The sequence below is a fragment of the Nansenia antarctica genome (assembly GCF_963989245.1).
Source record: "Nansenia antarctica genome assembly, chromosome: 1".
NCBI lineage: Eukaryota > Metazoa > Chordata > Actinopteri > Argentiniformes > Microstomatidae > Nansenia > Nansenia antarctica.
In genome coordinates, this window is record NC_137674.1 from 107,895,433 (window position 1) to 107,914,711 (window position 19,279).

The 19,279-nt window shown below is 45.6% G+C and overlaps 2 pseudogenes across 2 annotated transcripts; one reads left to right on the forward strand and one right to left on the reverse strand.

The window, feature by feature from the left end:
• Window positions 1-59: 59 nt before the first annotated feature.
• LOC308156237 (piwi-like protein 1) lies at window positions 60-10,558 on the reverse strand (annotated as a pseudogene). Its single transcript has 2 exons — window positions 10,224-10,558; window positions 60-2,377 (listed from the first exon to the last, which is right to left on the reverse strand). The product of its transcript is annotated as a piwi-like protein 1 (transcript).
• Window positions 10,559-13,027: 2,469 nt separating this feature from the next.
• Window positions 13,028-14,055, forward strand: LOC308156248 (ankyrin repeat and SOCS box protein 13-like; annotated as a pseudogene). The gene is made up of 2 exons: window positions 13,028-13,036; window positions 13,361-14,055. The product of its transcript is annotated as an ankyrin repeat and SOCS box protein 13-like (transcript).
• The last annotated feature ends 5,224 nt before the right edge of the window (window positions 14,056-19,279 follow it).

Below are 19,279 nucleotides of genomic sequence, written 5' to 3' on the forward strand. Positions count from 1 at the left end.
TAACAAACAAAAGGAAAACAAGTTCACTCCAAAGTGCTCTTCAGGTAGCGGCTCCCCTCTCACAGGTAGTAGAGGAAGTCATCCAGGTTCATGTTGGGCTCTCTGTGGATGCTCTTGTCCCACCAGGAAAGCAAGCTTGTGGGCATACTGGCAGGGTGCAGGCACTCGGATGATCCCCTGCCAGTTGAAGTACATGTGGCAGAGTTTGTAGGTCAGTCGCTGCATGTGGTCAGGCTTCAGTCCACTGCTGTCATACACCACATTGTAGTGGGTTGGGGAGACGCTTCCCTGTCTAACAGCTTGGCTGACAATGAAGAAGTCGTACCATTCTGGGCGGGTGACCTCAGTGTCGATGACTGTTCCAGGGGGTGGGTTGGCCATCTTGCCGCCAATTTGGGCAAAGAACCTGGAACTGATCCGCTTCTTCACAACCACCACTGTGAGTTTGGGTGTGTAGTCCTTTCCCATGGTGCTGATTGAGTCCATGATCTGTGGCACTTCGTAGTTGACCACACTCTGCAGCATCCCGTCCCCCACTCCGTCTCTGTAGATAATGATGCGTGAGGGCAGGCACTGGTTGTGCTTCAGCCAGGCCTTCAGTGCACCTTGCAGAGCCACTTTCAAGCCATCCATGATCTCCTGACCACGGCTCTGAACCACACACTTGGAGAACCACCTGGACATGCCCTTGTTGAGACTGGCCACCAGAGCTCCAATGGACCTCTTCCCTGCAGCTATGTCGTGGTAGCAGTCAATGCCCACGATCATCAGCTGCTGGAGTGGGATCTCCACACTCCAGAGCTCTCCTCCCATCTTGCAGTTCATCTGCAGGGCAATCTTGGTGGCCACAGTCATGACGACCTGTTGGCGGGAAAGGGTGCGAGCCAACACACACTGGCTGGGGGTGGGACAGTCCACACACAGGTACTTCTACACACTGTCATACTTATCCTTCCTGTTGCTGGGGAGGATCACCACCACCATCTGGGTGGTCTCTGTAACGTTGTGCTGCAGAGCCCTGAGCAGAGACTCCTGGCGGTCCTCGTACTCCACCATAACAGGCCTCTGCATGCGGATGCCCATGGGTGGGGACACCTTATTTAAGCCGTCCAGGAAGGCGTGGGCTACGTCAGCGTTGCGGTGGGTAAGGAACATGATCCAGTTGTCCAGTGGCCGGCTGCTGATCAGGGGGATCCCCCTCATTTCTTTGGACCAGTCTGCTGCCCAAGCGTTGTACTCGTACGATCTGGATCCTTGGATAATCCTCTCAGCAGGGAGGACTCTGCCTGTGAGGTTCAGGAGTTTGTTGTCAAAGTTGAGCCCCCAGGTATTAATTTCAGCCTCAGCCTCAGGGTTCTTGTGGATGTTATTGACAAAGCGATTGAGACGCTGCTCCCTCTGCTCTGGGTTCAGTCTGGTGTGGGTGGCCAGGTCCTTCATGATGTTGAAGTCACTGCGCATCTTGTCCGTCAGGCCTGTAAGGTAGCAGAACTCTGGGATGAGCATGGCTGGGCCAGGGGGCGGCCCCCCAGAAGGGCCCATCTTCTTCACATGACTTACCAGAAGGGCCTGCCGGTTGTCGGTGATGTCCAGACTATATTGAGTTTTGTAGTATTCTTTGAAGGAGATGTCAGAGTTCCCTCTCTTGAATGTGTTAGTAGGAGTGTGGTCCCATGCGATATCATCAATCCTGTAGGTCTTGTTATTGTACTTGGTGAGGACAATTTGGCCCACCAGCTCCTTGGTGCAAGCCTCCATGAAGCGCTGGTCCCCACACTGCTGCTTGAGATTGCCCATGAAAGTGAGCACTGTTTCACTGCGCAGCACCTTGTGGCTCACATCTATACTCAGCATGATGCTCGACTCATACTGCATGATGGTGGTGGTGAAGCCAGGCCAGATGGTCAGTCTGTGCTGTGGGATATTGAGTGGTTCATTTGGGTCGTAGTAATGGCGTCCAATTTGTTGCATGTTTAGCATCCGCAGCACCCTTCTGAAGATGATGTTGTAGAACTGCAGGCACACTGGAGAGGTGGGTGGTAGCTCATTGGTCAGAGTGATCGTGATCTGGACATCCTCTCCATGGTTGGTCCGAGACTGAAGTACAGTCTCCCGGTTCTCAAGTCTATGAGGCAGGAAGAGGAGGGCTCCATCAAAGGTGCGGGCTGAGCCTAGCGTCTCGTTATGATGATGCACGGGGGCAGAACGCATGCGGCAGGACTCTATGGGGGGCTTGTAGTCCACATGGTACTGGTAAAGCACCCACTGAGGGCGGGAAAGGATGCGGAAGAAGTTGGCTTTCAGTTGAATAGGACAGCGTAACAAACAAAAGGAAAACAAGTTCACTCCAAAGTGCTCTTCAGGTAGCGGCTCCCCTCTTACAGGTAGTAGAGGAAGTCATCCAGGTTCATGTTGGGCTCTCTGTGGATGCTCTGTCCCACCAGGAAAGCAAGCTTGTGTCTTAGATGCCATTGCTCTTTGTCCTTGAGGAAAGACACACGCGCGGACACGCGGACACACACAGGCCTAGACGTCTCTTGGAAGAGACCGTGGAAAAAGCATATACATTGTATAGTATTTGAATGAGATTTGGTTTGGTAACTAATAGTTTAATTGCATTGAAAGATAATCTTGAAATTGTTGTGTCGTGGAGAATGTAATTTGTTTGTGAAAACAAAGTTGTGTTAAGTGATTGATTAAAGCGAAAACAGAGGGCGCGGTTTTCCCCAGAGGTTAGACAAAGGAATGTAAAAAAGGAGCCCCCTCCTTTTTCCTCTCCTCTCCATTTTCAAATAGACGCGCGCTCACACACACGAGCGTCAGGGCTCGTACACACATTGATTCAAACATACAGACACGCAGGGAAGCTGGATTTGATCGATTACATTACTCATCTCTTACAGATAAAGATAAATTCATTCACATAGATTGTAGTATTTCTAAAGATAAAGATAGTGAATTGATCATCGGGGTATTTAAAGTAGTTTAAAGATATTTGTTAGAATTCATTCACGAGCCCCTAGTAGAAGTGCGCGCATGCGCAAACATTACACACACGGAGACGCGCGCATGCACATTCATTTTCACACACAGCAGTGAGCGCGGAGCTCACTTTCAAATCCTTTCTTTCATTTTCATTTTGTGATAAAGTTGTGATCGCAGAATCACGAAAGTTTAAGCATTGTTTGTTAGAAGTAAAGATAGATTGTGGGCTTTTGATAGATTCAAAGGAAAAGAGGCCATTCGTGCGTGAGACAGGGCTGCTCTCCCTGAGCAGAATCACAGCAGGGTCACAGCAGGATATTTATCACCGCCATAAAAACGGCTCTGTGACTGTGTGTGCTTGCAGAATGTTGATGAAATAATCATTTACAGTCATAGATTGATGTTTGTAAATGACTGTTGAATATTACATTACTTATATGAATATTACAATACTAATTGGTTAGAATAATAATTCAGATCATTCATTGTCTGTTTCACAAAACAATTGATTGATTCCACAGGTTTGATCAAATGTCTGTGACAATCTAATGAAAAACCATTCTGAATAATCATTCTTTTGTTTGATAATTTGATAACAGATAATTGACTCCACAGGTATTAAATCAATGTATATGATTATATAATGAATAATTCTAACTAATCATTCATTCCTTTCACTTAACAGTTGATTTATTTACAGGTTGTAATTAATATTTGTAATTTACATTTTTTATTTTAGTTAGGTCATGTCCACAGCTTTTGATTAGGAATATCAGAATAGTTTGTATTGATAATTAAGCAGTAGAAGGTTTTTTGTAGATCAGTGAATACTTAGGGTGTGACCAGCCTTTGTAGTTTAATAAGAAAGTTGACCTGAAATATAATTAGTATTGAATGAGCAATTAAGTGACATATATTCATAAACAATTAGGAAAAACATTTAAGTATAATGTACTTACACTGAGATCAGATTTAAGTTAATACTACACTGACATACATAAGAGGCAAATCCGTGGTTCTGAATTGTAGTGTTCTGTGTGGACAGTTGACACAGTTAAATTAGATTAGCATCTGTTCAGCTTATCAACTTAAAATGGGGGCAGAATCCAGTCAAATGTTTAAGGCTGTTAACAAGGATAGTGGAATATTGGCAACTTTATCCCCTATGGCTATAGTGGAAAAAATTAATCCTCTTGTTAAGGTAATTAGCAAAATGTCAACGAAATGGAATAGTCGTTGGGCAGACATTGAACAGCCGTGGCCGAAAGAGGGCACCTTCGACTTACGAGTTATTGCAACTTTAGAGGTACTTATTAAAACCTATAAAGCAAACCAGAAAAAGGCAAAGAATAGATCAGAAAAACGCAGGTTAGAGTTAGCTATTTTAGAGCTTTTTAAGGTAGAGGGGCAGAAAATAGCATTAGCTTGGAATGAGAAAACAGCAAAAATGGGAACGGAAAAGAAAAATGAATTGGCCAGAACACTGGAACAGAAATTGAACATTCCATTCACAAACATGTGTCCAGTCTCCAGTCCCCCTCCATATGCTAAGGCACTGGAGGACCATTCCCAGAAGAAGAAGAAGGAGCCAAGGGGAAAAGGGGAGGACAAGAGTGACGAGGAAGATGACAGCGAAGACTCAAGTGATGACGACAATGCAGATGGAGGCTACAACGCTCAGGTCAGGAAGATGATAGCCACAGCCGAAAAGAAAGATGGGAGAAGACGCCGGGAGAAAAAGGAAAGAGAGGAAGAAAGACACCACAGACGGCTGAAGGAGCAACGGGAAAGGGAGGAAGAGGAAGATTGTCATCGAATGTCATCAAATACATTAAAGAACTGTCCAGTGCTGATTCGGGGTAACAAGATGGAATATCATCCTTGGAATCATACAGATCTGTCTGAAGTGATAGAAAAGCTCCCAGTCCTGGAAGATGGTGGCCACCCGTGGACGACAGAGGTAGACGTGAGACTGACAGGAACGCAAGCAGCGATGGGAGACCTGAAAAGACTCTTAGCTTTTATTGCAGGATTGGATACAATGCAGGAAATATTGATGAAGGCAGGACTTCATAAATATATCAACACATCAGTCTATGACCCAGAGCTCTTCGCAGCAAACAGAGGCAGGCTGTGGAAGGCAATCAGAGAGACTTACCCTACTCACGTTCACCCAGACAATATCATTGTGAAGCCACTAGGGGGAGATGAGAACCCCAGGGGATTTGTTGCCCGTGTGCACTCTCAATGGAGAAGTGTGACAGGGAAGGACGCTGAAGATAACCCCTTAGAAAAATCCATAATCAGGGAAAAAATACAAGCAGGTCTTCCTACCCCAGTTAAGGATAAGCTAGCAGAAGTGGTGGGGCTACGACACATGAACAAAGCTGTTTATATAGACCACATAGCTCATCAAGTTGAGTTATATCGAAAAAATATTCAGATACAGAAGACACAAGACGAAGAGTCACTCAGAATATTGACTCATGTGCAATTGACTGAAAGCAAGAGGAACATAGAGGGAGTAGCTCTACAGGTCCCATCTCAGCCACCTGGAGTGCAGACTGCTACTTACCAGTCCTACTCACAGGGCCCACAAGGGGGGTATCCTGCTACTTACCAGCCATACCCACAAGGGCCACCAGGGGTGCAAGCGGTTCCATATCAGCCATACACACAGCCTGGCCAAGGACCACCACCAGGGGGATGGACAGCAGCAGAGAGGAAGATTCTAGGACCATGTTACCAATGCGGCCAGTATGGACATCTAGCCTGTACCTGCTACAACAGGCCCCAAGGGGGCGGAGGGGGTAGCCAAGGAGGAGGATATTGGCCTCCTGCTACACCTGCTCCAGGAGGGATGAACCTCTACGGAGACCCAGCAGCTGGCCTATAGGGGTGCCCGGAAGATCCGAGTGGGAGGTGCCAGCTGGTGGTGACAAAGAAGCCTGAAGACGCCACGCACCTTCCTATGTCTGGAGAATATGTGAAGACAATCGGATTTGAGGGAATTAAACAGCTGATTCCTACAACTGAGCTTGTAGACTTAGAGTACAAGGGACAGAGAGCAACTCTGTCAATACTTGTGTCAGAACACACGCCAACAGGGCTGCTAGGGAGAGATGCTCTATGCCAATTGAACTGTACAGTAAAATGCACACCTGACGGCTGTCAGGTGACGGTGCCATCCGGTGCTCAGATTCCATCGACAGCCAGAGTGATTAAGCACAGGGCTCTACAGTGCGACCATTTCACTCGCATTTGCGACTAAAAATACATCTGTGCGACTAGAGAAATAAATTCACGAGCACACGTGCGAGTACCGTTTTTTTTTTTTTTTTTTTTAAATTCTAAAAATAAATCTGCGCGAACCGTGTGGCCACATTTTAAGCCGTCAGCCAGCCCGCTACGACCACGGGAAGTCATGTTAAAAGTGAAGTTACTTCTGTTAAACTGGCGTTAAGCTAACATCGCTAATCGCTAACTCCCTCCTGGGCCTTAAAGAGACAAGCGCCCTTTTCTCATCTCAAGCTTCATTAGCTTCATTAGCTCACCACATCTACAGATTTGGTCCCACACACTCCAGATTTGAACCCAAGGTTACAACCAGGGTTAACTACCCAGGGTAGAAAGTAGAAAGCTCTCAGACCTTCAGAACCCATTGAAAGTAGTGGAGGTACTCCAGAAGTCCAAATGCATCTCTAATCCTAGGAAACCCTAGGAAGCAAGTTGCCTAATGGCATGAAAATGCAACATGTTGTACTTGAGTGTGGCAGAGAGGTGGGACCCCCGGGGATGGTGGTGTGCTAACAGCTAGCCGCCGCAGAGGCACCGTGGTGGGCTGGCCACCTCCACATGTCACCACCCCGGGCAGCATGGGGCTGGGGACTGGTCATCTGGATGTGGGGTAGTTTAATACCCCTAGATGTGGAGTTGTCTGGCCACCGTGTGTGACTGATGTAGCCTGACCCAGCAGCAGGGAGGTGGGCAGCATGGAGACAGACCTCTGCATGGCCTGGCTGGGCTGCTAGCTGACAGACCTAGCCCTAAAGCCTGGCTGGGCTGCTAGCTGACAGACATGACATGGATGAATGAATGAACATGCTGCTAACCAGGAGAACTTGACACAGCTAGTTACCATAATACAATGCCATCAACTCTGCGTCTAGTAGGGCTGTAGGCATGGGCCAATGTGTGATTTTGGTGCAAAAATGGCAAAATCACTAATAAAAATGTGTTATAATTACATTTTTCACTGTGCTCCTAAATTTCTTTGTGTGCCCCTAACATTTTTCATTTAGGAGCACATGTGCTCCTAGTGAAAAAGGTTAGCGTAGAGCCCTGAAGCATAGAACAGACCTACAAGCTTTGCCTTTAAAGGGAGCTGATATACAATATTGGGTTGATGGGTCTTGTTACCGGGTAGGAGAAACTTTGTGCGCTGGGTATTCCTTAGTTAAAGCACAGAATTCAAAGTTTATTGTGGAACAGGCTGAGGCAGTTCCTCAGCCTTGCTCAGCTCAGTTGGCTGAGTTGATTGCCCTCACAGAAGCATGCAACTTGGGAACCGGACGGAGAGTGACAGTGTACACCGACTCTGCCTATGCACATAATGTTTGTCATTTTAATGGAGCTGTATGGAGGGGGCGGGGTTTTAAGAGAACTGATGGTACGCCTATACAGTAGGGCTGCAACAACGAATCGATTAAATCGATAATAATCGATAATGAAATTCGTTGGCGACGAATGCCATTATCGATTCGTCGTCTTTTTTTTCTTTTTCTTTTTTTTTGGGTTTGTCGGGTTTTGTTTCCATAACAAACCTACTTTCTGATGACGCACCGGCCGGTGTAGGCATCGCGAATCATAGCGAATCATAGCGCTACCTATGGCCGGAAAGGGCAGAACCTATGACTGGAACCGGAAAAGTGGGAAAATCCGTTACCTACACCGGCGCGGTGGCTACATTTAAATCATGCTACTCAAAAGCCTTGAGAGTGAAGCTGTCTGCTGTCTGCTGTCAGGACATGCTAGTGAGTTAGCTAGCAGGGTTAGCTCGCTGCTGCCGCTAGCTGACTGTCACTACGCTGCTCGTCCAGCTGTAGTCTGCGTAGCTGTGCTGAGAACTAGAGCACTAACTATGTTTCTATAGAGGAGGGTTACACTAACTATGTTTCTATAGAGGAGGGTTACACTAACTATGTTTCTATAGAGGAGGGTTACACTAACTATGTTTCTATAGAGGAGGGTTACACTAACTATGTTTCTATAGAGGAGGGTTACATTAACTATGTTTCTATAGAGGAGGGTTACAGCTAACTATGTTTCTATAGAGGAGGGTTACACTAACTATGTTTCTATAGAGGAGGGTTACACTAACTATGTTTCTATAGAGGAGGGTTACACTAACTATGTTTCTATAGAGGAGGGTTACAGCTAACTTCCTATTGTTTTATTATAAGTACTGCTGGGCTCAGCCCTGCCATGGTCTCCTGCTCTCCATGCAAATGCGTTAGTGTGAGTTCTGGCGAAGCGTCAGCTAAATGACTGTAATGTAATGCGATAGCCAGTGAGTGTTTGCTCGCATTCATGAATTCAATATTGCATGACAAGTGTATTTAGCTAGCTGGCTAACGTCAGTGGTAGAGCAGAGGTGATAAGCTAAAGGCTAGCTAGTGGTAGCCTACCAAGCTACCCGTGAGTTCGAGTGAGGCACTGACTGTCGCCTAGCCTATTGTATGGAGTGAGAGGACACATTGCATTGTTTTGGAGCATATCTGTTATATAAAAACATTAGTGTCTTGTCTGTAGCCTATATTGCACTTTGGGTTACTGACCTTTACGTTAAGCAAAGTTATTACCTAAAACAATGCATGTATTGAGCTAGAGTTCAACTACTTTATTGTAGGGCTGCAACTAACGATTATTTTGGTAGTCGACTAATCTGTCGATTATTTTTTCAATTAGTCGCGTGGCTTTTCGCTGCACGTAAATGGCGACGCAGAAGCATAAATCCGGCTTAACTAGCTATCTAACCTAACGTTACGCCAAGCTACAGCTGCTCACAGAGCTAGTTGATTGGCTAGCTTGCATTGCTGGCTAGACTACAGACAGCTCACGTTAGTAGGCTACGCTTGGCGCTGTTTATCTTACAGACAGCTCGCTGGTGGACTCAACATAATTGAAATAGCATTCACTTATCAAGCATCATTCATGATCATCCACCATGACTACCTGGTATTTTAATAGCGACCACCCCTCACTTCATTTCATCTCGCATTCTCCTGGCTTCAACATGGAAAACCCCTGCTACGTAACGTTACATACAAGCGCCTCTGTCTGTCACACGCGTGCCACAGGGCAAATAAATTAATAGCACAAACGCTCATAGCATGTACAGCCCTGTCCATGGGACGTTGTTTTCCAACATGTAACAGTAAAGCTAACATAAACATTACGACCCTAACAATATAACGTTAGCCAGTTGGCTAACAACGTTAGCTAAAACTTACCCAGCTGATTCTTGCATGGCTCCCGTAAAAAAAAAAAAAGAGAACAAGGGTCCTCCAAACACACTCAAGATGAAAAACGAAGCTGTAAAAATTCAACCTCTGACTGTCAAAGCAGTCTCTCAAACTACATTACAGAGCACAACCAACGAAGCAGAGAGTGTTGACAGTCTGGAGGTCCAGCCTGGGAGTGTCCAAAGCTTGGACACCAGTGCTACTGGGGATGCTGGCGAGTGCCTGCATCATGCTTCAGATGATGCTGAGGGCGACTCCCCAGACCTTGATCAGCGTGGGAGGGGACCAGACAACTGCCTGAACCTGAATGACACTGACGGACGACGACCAGTTAGGAAAAGATTAAAGACTATGAATAGGGTAGTGAAGCAGCAGATCAAAGGGAATGACGGGAATGGACAGCAGATGATAGCATGGCTGGAAACGGTCTTAGGGGCATGGGAAACTTATTTTGCTAAGATAGGAGCACCTATTATAGCAGACATGATTTTTGACTTTCTTAGGAGACAGGGCCTCTCTAGCTGCGTTTCCATACACCCTAGAATTTCGCAAAACCGACATATCGAAAAGAATTACTGGTAATGGAAACAGCACATTTTCGAAAAACCTCCCAATTATCGATAAAAAGTTTTCACGCTCTCAGGAGGTGGTATTTGAAACGTTTCGATATTGAAGTATTTCGAAAAAGTGTAATGGAAACGGTTTTTTCGCAACTTCGCGTCGGTTGCCAGCTTGTAAAGGGCGATAGCCACTCGCTTTCGAGTAGGAACTGCCTCCCGGGGGCATAACGGGTCTGGGGCCACAAGGTCTTCAATAGAATCACACAGCACATTGAACGTTTCCCGGTTCATCCTGAAATTCTGAATCCACAATGCCTCTGTGAATTCCTCTAAAACAATTCTCTCCCAGAAATCCTTCAAACGTGCTCGTTCCCACACATACGGACTCTGCCGTTCGTGGTGGATCACCCGCTGCCTTCGTCTTCTGTTGTTGACAACCACAACAGCAGCAGCTGTGGCCATCAAAACAACAGTTCCAGCTCGCAACATGTTTGGAATATCCATCTTTTGCTCTTCCTTCTTCCGCAAAATTGAATTTCGCGGGAGATAGCAGCGTATTACCCTCGCGAGACGAGGATGCGTGACTCATGAGAAGCGAAATACATTTGAATGGAAACGGCTGCATTATCGTAATTGTACTTTTTCGAAATGTTAGAAATATCGCATTTATTTTTCGAAAAACTCTAATGGAAACACACCTATTGACTGTTTTTGGAAAATCAGTCACTCAGTCCACGTTAATGAACTTTTCAGAAGACTAGTCCTCACCTGAGGTGAAGATCTATACATTAATGCATTCCCTTTGTCCTGTGCTTACTGTTGGGGAATTATGTGTTATGATAACTGAATGTCATTATTTGTGTATGGTTTGTTTATTTCTATATCGTATGTGATTGATGTCAGTTGAGAAGTGATGTGGTGGTTATGCAAAGATAGGAAAGAAGTTCTGAAGAAAAAGCTCCTGACTAGGAAAGGTTATCAATCTGAGACAGCGGTAAAGGTTGTTCTGAAGATGCAAGAAACAAGAAGACGTCGGTCGTTGGAAGTTTTTGTGTTGAAATATGTATGATGTACTGTGTTTAGATTAATTTGTATTGTTATTTAGGATTCTTTTTTATTGTTGATTGTTTTGTATTTGGTTTATATGATATTTTTGGTTGCTGGTACTGGTGCTGGGTTGGTCTGTGTTATGAGGTTTTTTGTGTTGTGTGTTGGTGTAGTTTTTCTGTTTTCTGTTTTTTTTTTCTTTTCTTTGGTTTCTTAGTTGCAGTATGTGGGGTTTTGTGTTTTTGTTTTTGTTTTGTGGTCATTTAGTGGAATATGTAGTATATTTGCACGTAATAATGGGCCTATATGTTTGCTATGAAGGAATGTCTCCTAACTGTGGGGTTAGGGCAAGGTATTTATGACCCTTTTGCCAAAGCTCCTGGCCTCTCCCCCTTGACCTGATAGGACTTTGTTTATAGGGAGAGACCTCCTGGCCTCTCCCTCTTGACCATCTAGGTAAGGTGATAGGATCACTGGGGTAAATATTTGCATACGAAAGACATAAAGACCTACACACAAGAGCAGCCCACTCTCTTAACGACCCCAGCCCAGCAGAGGAGACCAGACATAGGATCCAGCTGTTGGTATCTGTATATGTTTTGTACTTTAATTAAATCGTCTTAAACTCAATAACTGTTCTTTGATTCATAACCAATAAGATAAATATACGAGACCTAAGAGAGAGAGACCCGAGCGCACACTGACGCTGTCTCTGCCGGCGCAACCAAGGATTCTTATTATTTATAGTTATTGACATTTTGAGTTGCTGTGATCGCGCCAGTACGCCTACGGGGTGCTGCGCTTTTGTCCAGAAAACAAAATAAACGACCAGCTGTTTACTCCGTTCCTCTGTGTCGACCTCCCTCTGTGCTCGAAACGGCTACAATGTGAAGTGTTTTTTAAGTGTACTCTATTTTGTTTGTCTTAACCACCTCTCTAAACAGTGTTACTTTAAATTGTTTATTTATTTTTTGGGATACTAGTATTTTATTTATTTGAACTGTTTAGAGTTTATATAATTTGTACATGTACAGTGTTTAAAAATACATTTTGATATACTGAATGGCCAACTGTCATGTAAATAATTTTTGATGTTTACTTTTATATAAAACTTTTAGATTTCTCTCAGGTGTGAAGAGATGTTTGTGTTCAGACAGAACTGTTGGCTACACAAATTATCCATAAAGGATATTTGAACAATGTTCATAATAAAAGAAAATGTTCTTTCAAAATAAAATAAAAACACACAAAAAAAACATAGCGCTCAAAAAGCTAAGCTATGTTAAAAACAAGTAGCTTAGTTATCACAATTCATTAATTCACCTCCTGACCTTATCCACCGGTAGCAACGAGATGACCATTGATGCCGGATACCACACACATGACATGTAAACACAAGCCCAGCCTTCCGAAAACAACTTCCCCTGTCCTACCTAGCCCAAAACTATTACTACCTGTCTTCTGGAGTTTGCCGGGCACGAGGCGACTTTAAAGGCTAAACTTCAGTGGCCCGAAGACCCTGAAACGCCTGCCCCCAACAGGGAACTCTATCCCCACCCAGGATTCTCTCCGAAAATAACAAAGGCAAAATAATAACAGGGTGCCCGAAGGAAAAACTGATACAGTCTAGCTGGACACCCACCTAATCTGACAGAGGAAGTTGCACAATGCTTATTGAAGGCTAGACCACGGACATCCAGACAGCAATACTCACCACGATAGCCACCGGAGACAAGGTCAACACTAACAAAATCCTTTAACCAATAAACATAATTTATCCCAGATGAGCCCCCACTTGTTACAACCCCATATAGAATCTAGAGGACATGGTGAGTAACAATATGATAAACCGGGGGGGACATGAACCAGAGGCAACGGGAGAATATAAATAAAACAAGATTAGGGTAGATTATGGGTAAAGTAAACAGGTTTCTGTGAAACACTTAAACTGAAAACTACTCCCTATAAAAAGGAGAGAGCGGATAAGTATTAATAAAGACTATATAGCAAGTTAGGTAGCTAGCCAAGTAATGAACAGTGAAACAATTAACTTAAAGTGACTCAAAACCCAAGACTAAAGGACTTCCGGCTTAACGAACTATGGAGTAGCACGCAGATTTAAGAGCTCCAGCAGAATTGCCTAATTATATATCCTGTATATTGAATACATACACGTCCCTTAGCAACGTCTCGTGAGCATCAGTCGAATGATGCGCGTGGCTGTTGGGGGGGGCCTCGATCCAGGGGGGGGCCTCGGTCAACATGGTGGGGGTGGACTCTGTCACCCCCCTGCACGAGGCCTGCGGCAGGGGCCAGACGCACTGTGTTAGACTGCTGCTGGAGGCAGGGGCTCAGGTGGACAGCCGTAACGTGTACGGGGGCACGGCCCTGTGTGAGGCCTGCTCTGCGGGCAGCCTGGAGTGTGACCCTGCTGCTGGACCACGGGGCCGCGGTCAACCCCACCCTCACCTCCTGCACAGCCTCCGCCCTGCACGAGGCCTGCATGAAGGGTAACAGTGCGTGTGTGAGGCTGATGGTGTCTCGGGGGGCCAGTCTGGAGGCCTATGACATATACTACGGCACCCCCCTGCACTTTGTCAAGGTGCTGCTGGACGCAGGTGCGCTGGTGAATGCAGCCAGGCTGCACGTGACCCCCCCTGCACCATGCAGCCGGGGCGCAGAGCGTGGACATGATCAGGATGCTGGTGGAGTTCGGGGCCAACGTGTACGCCAGAGACCAGCAGGAGAGGAGGCCCAGCGACCTAGCCCTGCCAGGGTCCCCGTCAGCCCGCTGTCTACTGCACTATGAGAGTAACCCCCTGAGTCTGCAGCACCTGAGCAGAGTGGCGCTGAGAAGGATGCTGGGTACCAGAGCCGTGGAGGTCATAGGTCAACTGGACATCCCCAAGCTCATCATCAGCTACCTGTGTTACTGCTGAGGAGGAGAGGAACAGAGACTGAACCTTTTTAATAGAACAGGAAATGAACACACTGGAGTTTAGGTGTCCAGCACCACCCCACCCAATGTCCCAGATTCCCAGAATTCACCCCCCCCCCCGCCCAAAAATGGAACATGGATTATGTCAAACAAACAATAACAGAACAGAACGGAACAGATCTGAGACGTGATGTTACTTTGAGGAATTCATAAACACAACTCACACCCTAAACCACAGAGCTTTTTCAGGCCTAGCTGTTTCTAGCTGTTGCTAAGTGTTGCTAGCTGTTGCTAAGTGTTGCTAGCTGTTGCTAAGTGTTGCTAGATGTTGCTAGCTGTTGCTAAGTGTTGCTAGCTGTTGCTAAGTGTTGCTAGCTGTTGCTAAGTGTTGCTAGCTGTTGCTAAGTGTTGCTAGCTGTTGCTAGCTGTTGCTAAGTGTTGCTAGCTGTTGCTAAGTGTTGCTAGCTGTTGCTTCCGTTCCGATGCCGGCAGGAATCCAGGACACATTAAAACAGCTCTCTCTCCTGTTTTGAGCTGTGGCAGGGCTCTGGTGGGTTGAGCCTTGTTTGGTTTTGTTTGTGTTATTTGTTTTGTTCATTTAGATGATTTATGTAAGTTTCCATTTATTATATTACCTTGTTTAATGTATTTTGTTTGTTAATCATTTATGTTTATTTGTGCACACAGGGACAGATGACTAGTTGAGATACCCTGGGTTTACATCTGCATACACGTAGGACATACCTGCTGTCTAGCACCCCAGTTTAGAGTGAGCACCACCCACTGTACTTTTGAGGTGCCTAGCACCTGTAAAGGGGGGGGTGGGGTTATTATTTTGATTACTTTTATTTGGTGCCACTGTTAGTCCTCTGTTCCCTGTGTTGCTGTATTAATAAAAATCAAGTTAATTGCACCCCCTATCATTTGTTTTAAGCTCAATTGTAATTGAGCTTTTAAGAGTTACAATCCCGACTTCCTCACATACCGGTATGTTCGTAACACATGTGTACTAGTGACAATGGCTCAAATAATGACTGGAGACCGAGGGGGTAAAATATTAGTTCTGGATAATTTTAGGTACCACAAACACCGCACAAACTTACAGAATATTCGGTGGCGGTGTTGGAGAGAAGACTGCCGGACAGTTCTGGTTTCCAACATCTTTGATGTAGAGGTAGTCAATCCCAACATCGAAGTTCGGGAGGTCTACGAACATGTACATGCCCCCGATACACAAATGGTGAACAATGCGCAATTTCGCCAAGTGATTACTGGAGAGGTGGTGAGAGAACCCACAGTACCAATCAAACGCATTTACAATGCTGAGCGCGTAGGTCTACAGCGGGGCCGTCCGATCCAGGGTGGAGGTCGGGGGCGACCTCCTCAAAGATTTCTGTCAGTTAGGTCTGTTATGGCCAGAGCCAGAGCTGCTGTAATCCCTCCCATCCCAGCTACCGTTGATGATGTAAGGATCGACGGTCCATGGGCTGAGACATGGGGCAGAGACCACTTCCTCCTGCACCAAGACAGTGAGTGGGGCATAGCAGTGTTTTCCACAGAGGACAACCTGAGACAGCTGCGACACTGCAGGACATTGTACATGGATGCTACATTCAAGTCGTGCCCACACCCATACAACCAAGTATTTACTATACTCGGGGACATTCATGGCTTCGTTGTCCCCCTTGTACATGTCCTCATGGAGCAACGTACAATTGGACACTACCGACAAGTGTTCCAGTGTGTCAAAACGTCAGTCAGGAGAATCACCCACCACAGTTGGCGTCCGCGTAAAGTCATCTGTGACTTTGAGCAAGCGCTGAAAACTGCTCTTGAAACGGAGTTGCCACAAGCCAGGATCGGAGGATGCTACTTCAACCAAGCCTTGTGGAAGAGGGTACAGGGACTTGGATTGGCTGGTCCATTCCGAAATGACCATCGACTGGCAGCAGTCATCCGCAAGGTGATGGCCTTAGGACACCTGCCTCTGCCTCTGGTCCAGATCAATTTTGATCTTCTCCTCAACCACAGAGACACCAGGCGTGCCCTGAGGAACCACCCTGAGTTACAAGTAGGGATGCTCCGATTTATCGGCCACCGATTTAAATCGGACGATTTCACTCCAAATTACTCGATCGGTGATCGGCAAAAATGGCCGATCGCAAAAGCCGATCTTTTAATGCATTGCTCTACTTTTACGACGTGCGAATGCGGCAGCGGAAGTATCCTAAAAAGTCAGTCGCGTAAAAAGTCAGTCGCGTAAACAGTCAGTCGTGTAAAAAGTCAGTCGTGGCCATGTCGTCAGTTTGGCCGTTTTTCACAGTGTCCCCAAAAGATCCGAAAAATGCTATATGCAACGTCTGCAAACAAGACATCTCTCGTGGAGGACAGTCAAGTAAATCTTACAATACGACAAACCTTATACGACATTTGACGAATCGTCATGTAAAGGAGTTTGGTGAATATGAGAAGCTAAGGGCTGCTGCAACATCAGCAGCAGCGGGCCCGTCTATGAAGCTAAAACAGCCCACAGTTTTGGCAGCGTTTCAAAGCAGCGAGCCATACCGTAGCGATAGTAAAAAAGCAAAAGACATGACAAAGGCAGTAATGTAATTTATTGGGCTAGATGAACAGCCACTATCAGTGGTACAGGATGCGGGTTTCACACGGCTGTTAACCCATTTGGAGCCGCGGTACAAAATACCCGGACGCAAGTACTTCACCGACGTCGCTTTGCCCGAGTTATACCAGACCTTATATAACAACATTAACACCCTTCTACAAAGCAACGTAACTGCTATTAGTTTTACCTCGGATATTTGGAGTTCAAGTGTGTCACCGATGTCTATGCTGAGTCTTACCGCACAATGGATCAACGAAAACTTTGAACTGAAGCAGGCGGTTCTACACTCCCAAGAGTTTTCAGGTTCACACACGGCTGCGGCGTTGACAGGTGCATTCAACAATATGTTAGAGTCATGGAACATCCCGAAAGACAGAGTGCATGTGATACTTCGGGACAATGCCCAAAATATGGCAAAGGGCATGAGAGATTCTGGTCTACCCAGCTTAGGCTGCATGGCACACAGCCTGCAACTTGTCGTGAAAGAGGGACTGTTGTCACAGCGTGCCATCCGTGACATACTGGCTATGGGGAGACGAATTGTCGGACATTTTAAACATTCGCCTTTGTCTTATTCGCGTCTTCAAGACATACAGGAACAGCTTGGTCAACCTCTACATAGATTGCAACAAGATGTAGAAACGAGGTGGAATAGCTCTTTTTATATGCTACAGAGTCTCCTCGAGCAGAAACGCGTGTTGCTGTCCTATGCAGCCGACTACGATTTGCCATGCACCTACAACGCCAGTCAGTGGAAACTGATGGAAAATATAGTGTCACTACTTACACCATTCGAGGAGCTTACACGAGACATCAGTTCATCAACAGCGTCGGCAGCGGATGTTATTCCAGCCATCATGGCACTGACCCGTCTGCTCAAGACAAGTGCTGAAACTGACCAGGGTGTTAAGATGGCGAAAGAAACACTTTTGGAAGCTCTCCGAAAGCGATTCAGCCTCATCGAATCTGAGCCTCTCTACGTCCTGGCTACAGTACTTGATTCCAGGTGAGTAACATAGGCTATTTTATAGCCAATTGTTTTCTGTAGGTTTACTGCAAATAAATAAATGTCAGGCTAATGTTTTATTTTGTCATGAAAGGTACAAGGACCGTTACTTCACAAACGATGCTCTCAAGACCCATGCACGCACATTGCTTTCCGGTGTCCTGGCTACAAAAGCAGGTTAGAACAGTAGTGTAGAATAGAACGTTTAATTCGTCATATACTGTAAAACGAGTACAGAACTGTTAGGCCTGCGTTTAAATTATTGGCCCCGTTTGTCCCTACAGTGTCGTCAGAGTTAGACCCACCACGGACAGGCGAAGAAACGCACACAGAGCCTCCCCGCAAAGTGGCCCGAGCAGGGTCGTTGCAGGCCATGTATTCCGAAATATTGAATACTCAGGAGGAACAGGGTGCTCCCGACAGCTGTGATTCTGCAACCTTGCAGACTAAATTTTATCTCTGTGAGGCACCGATAGCACGAAGCGCACCACCTTTGGCTTTCTGGCAGGTCAATAAGGACCGTTTTCCAGCGCTTGCCGAGGCTGCCCGTGTGTATCTTGGCGCACCCTGCACAAGTGTTAACAGCGAGCGTCTGTTCAGCACAGCGGCACACATTATTGATGAGAAAAGAAATAGACTATCATCAAAGAACGCAGAGATGCTGATTTTCATAAAGATGAATTTACCCTCCATGCTTACAGAGTGAAGTTCATGCTCTAAAGCATTTAGAGTATAGGATAAGCATAGGACTGGGTCTGGCATTCATTTTGATATTTGTAGAAATTAGGCTACCTTTGTTCTTTCACATTCTGTTTGTTCTGTTCCATCTTTGTTCTTTCACATTTATTGTTTATTTGTATTTACACATTTCATTGAAAATCTGAATTTAGAGTTGGGACTGAGGTTCAGATATTTAATTTATTATTATTTGTTTATCTTACTGTATGTAGGCATTTGCCCTCCATGCTTAAGGCCCTTGCACACCAATGCGTTTTTTACGTCCGTTAAAAAAATTAATTAGAACTCATGTTGTGTCAACCACGCTTGCACACCAATCCGTAATTATTCGTCCGTCCAAAAAAAAAACGCAACAGGTTCGATTTTCTGCGTTTTTCGCGTCCGTCAAAAGCGTTTTGAGAGTATTTTTTTTTTTTTACTCTGGCCAACTCTGGCCACCGTACGAATGTACACTGAGGTAAACAGTGAGAGACACCACTGAGGTAAACAGTGAGAGACAACACTGAGGTAAATAGTGAGAGACACCACTGAGGTAAACAGTGAGAGACACCACTGAGGTAAACAGTGAGAGACACCACTGAGGTAAACAGTGAGAGACACCACTGAGGTAAATAGTGAGAGACACCACTGAGGTAAAGTAAAGTGATAAAATAAGAGAAAGTGATGGCCTCCGAGAAGCTAATACTACTTGTGTCAGAGCACAAAGCTCTTTATGAAAAAAAGAGTCGTGATTACAAAGATTCAGAATATAAAGACAGAATATGGCAGAGTATTGGAGAGCAGACTGGAATCGGGAATGGTATGTATTGATTACGAAAGATTAGACTAGTGGTCATTATTAGTTTTTGGCGCAACTTG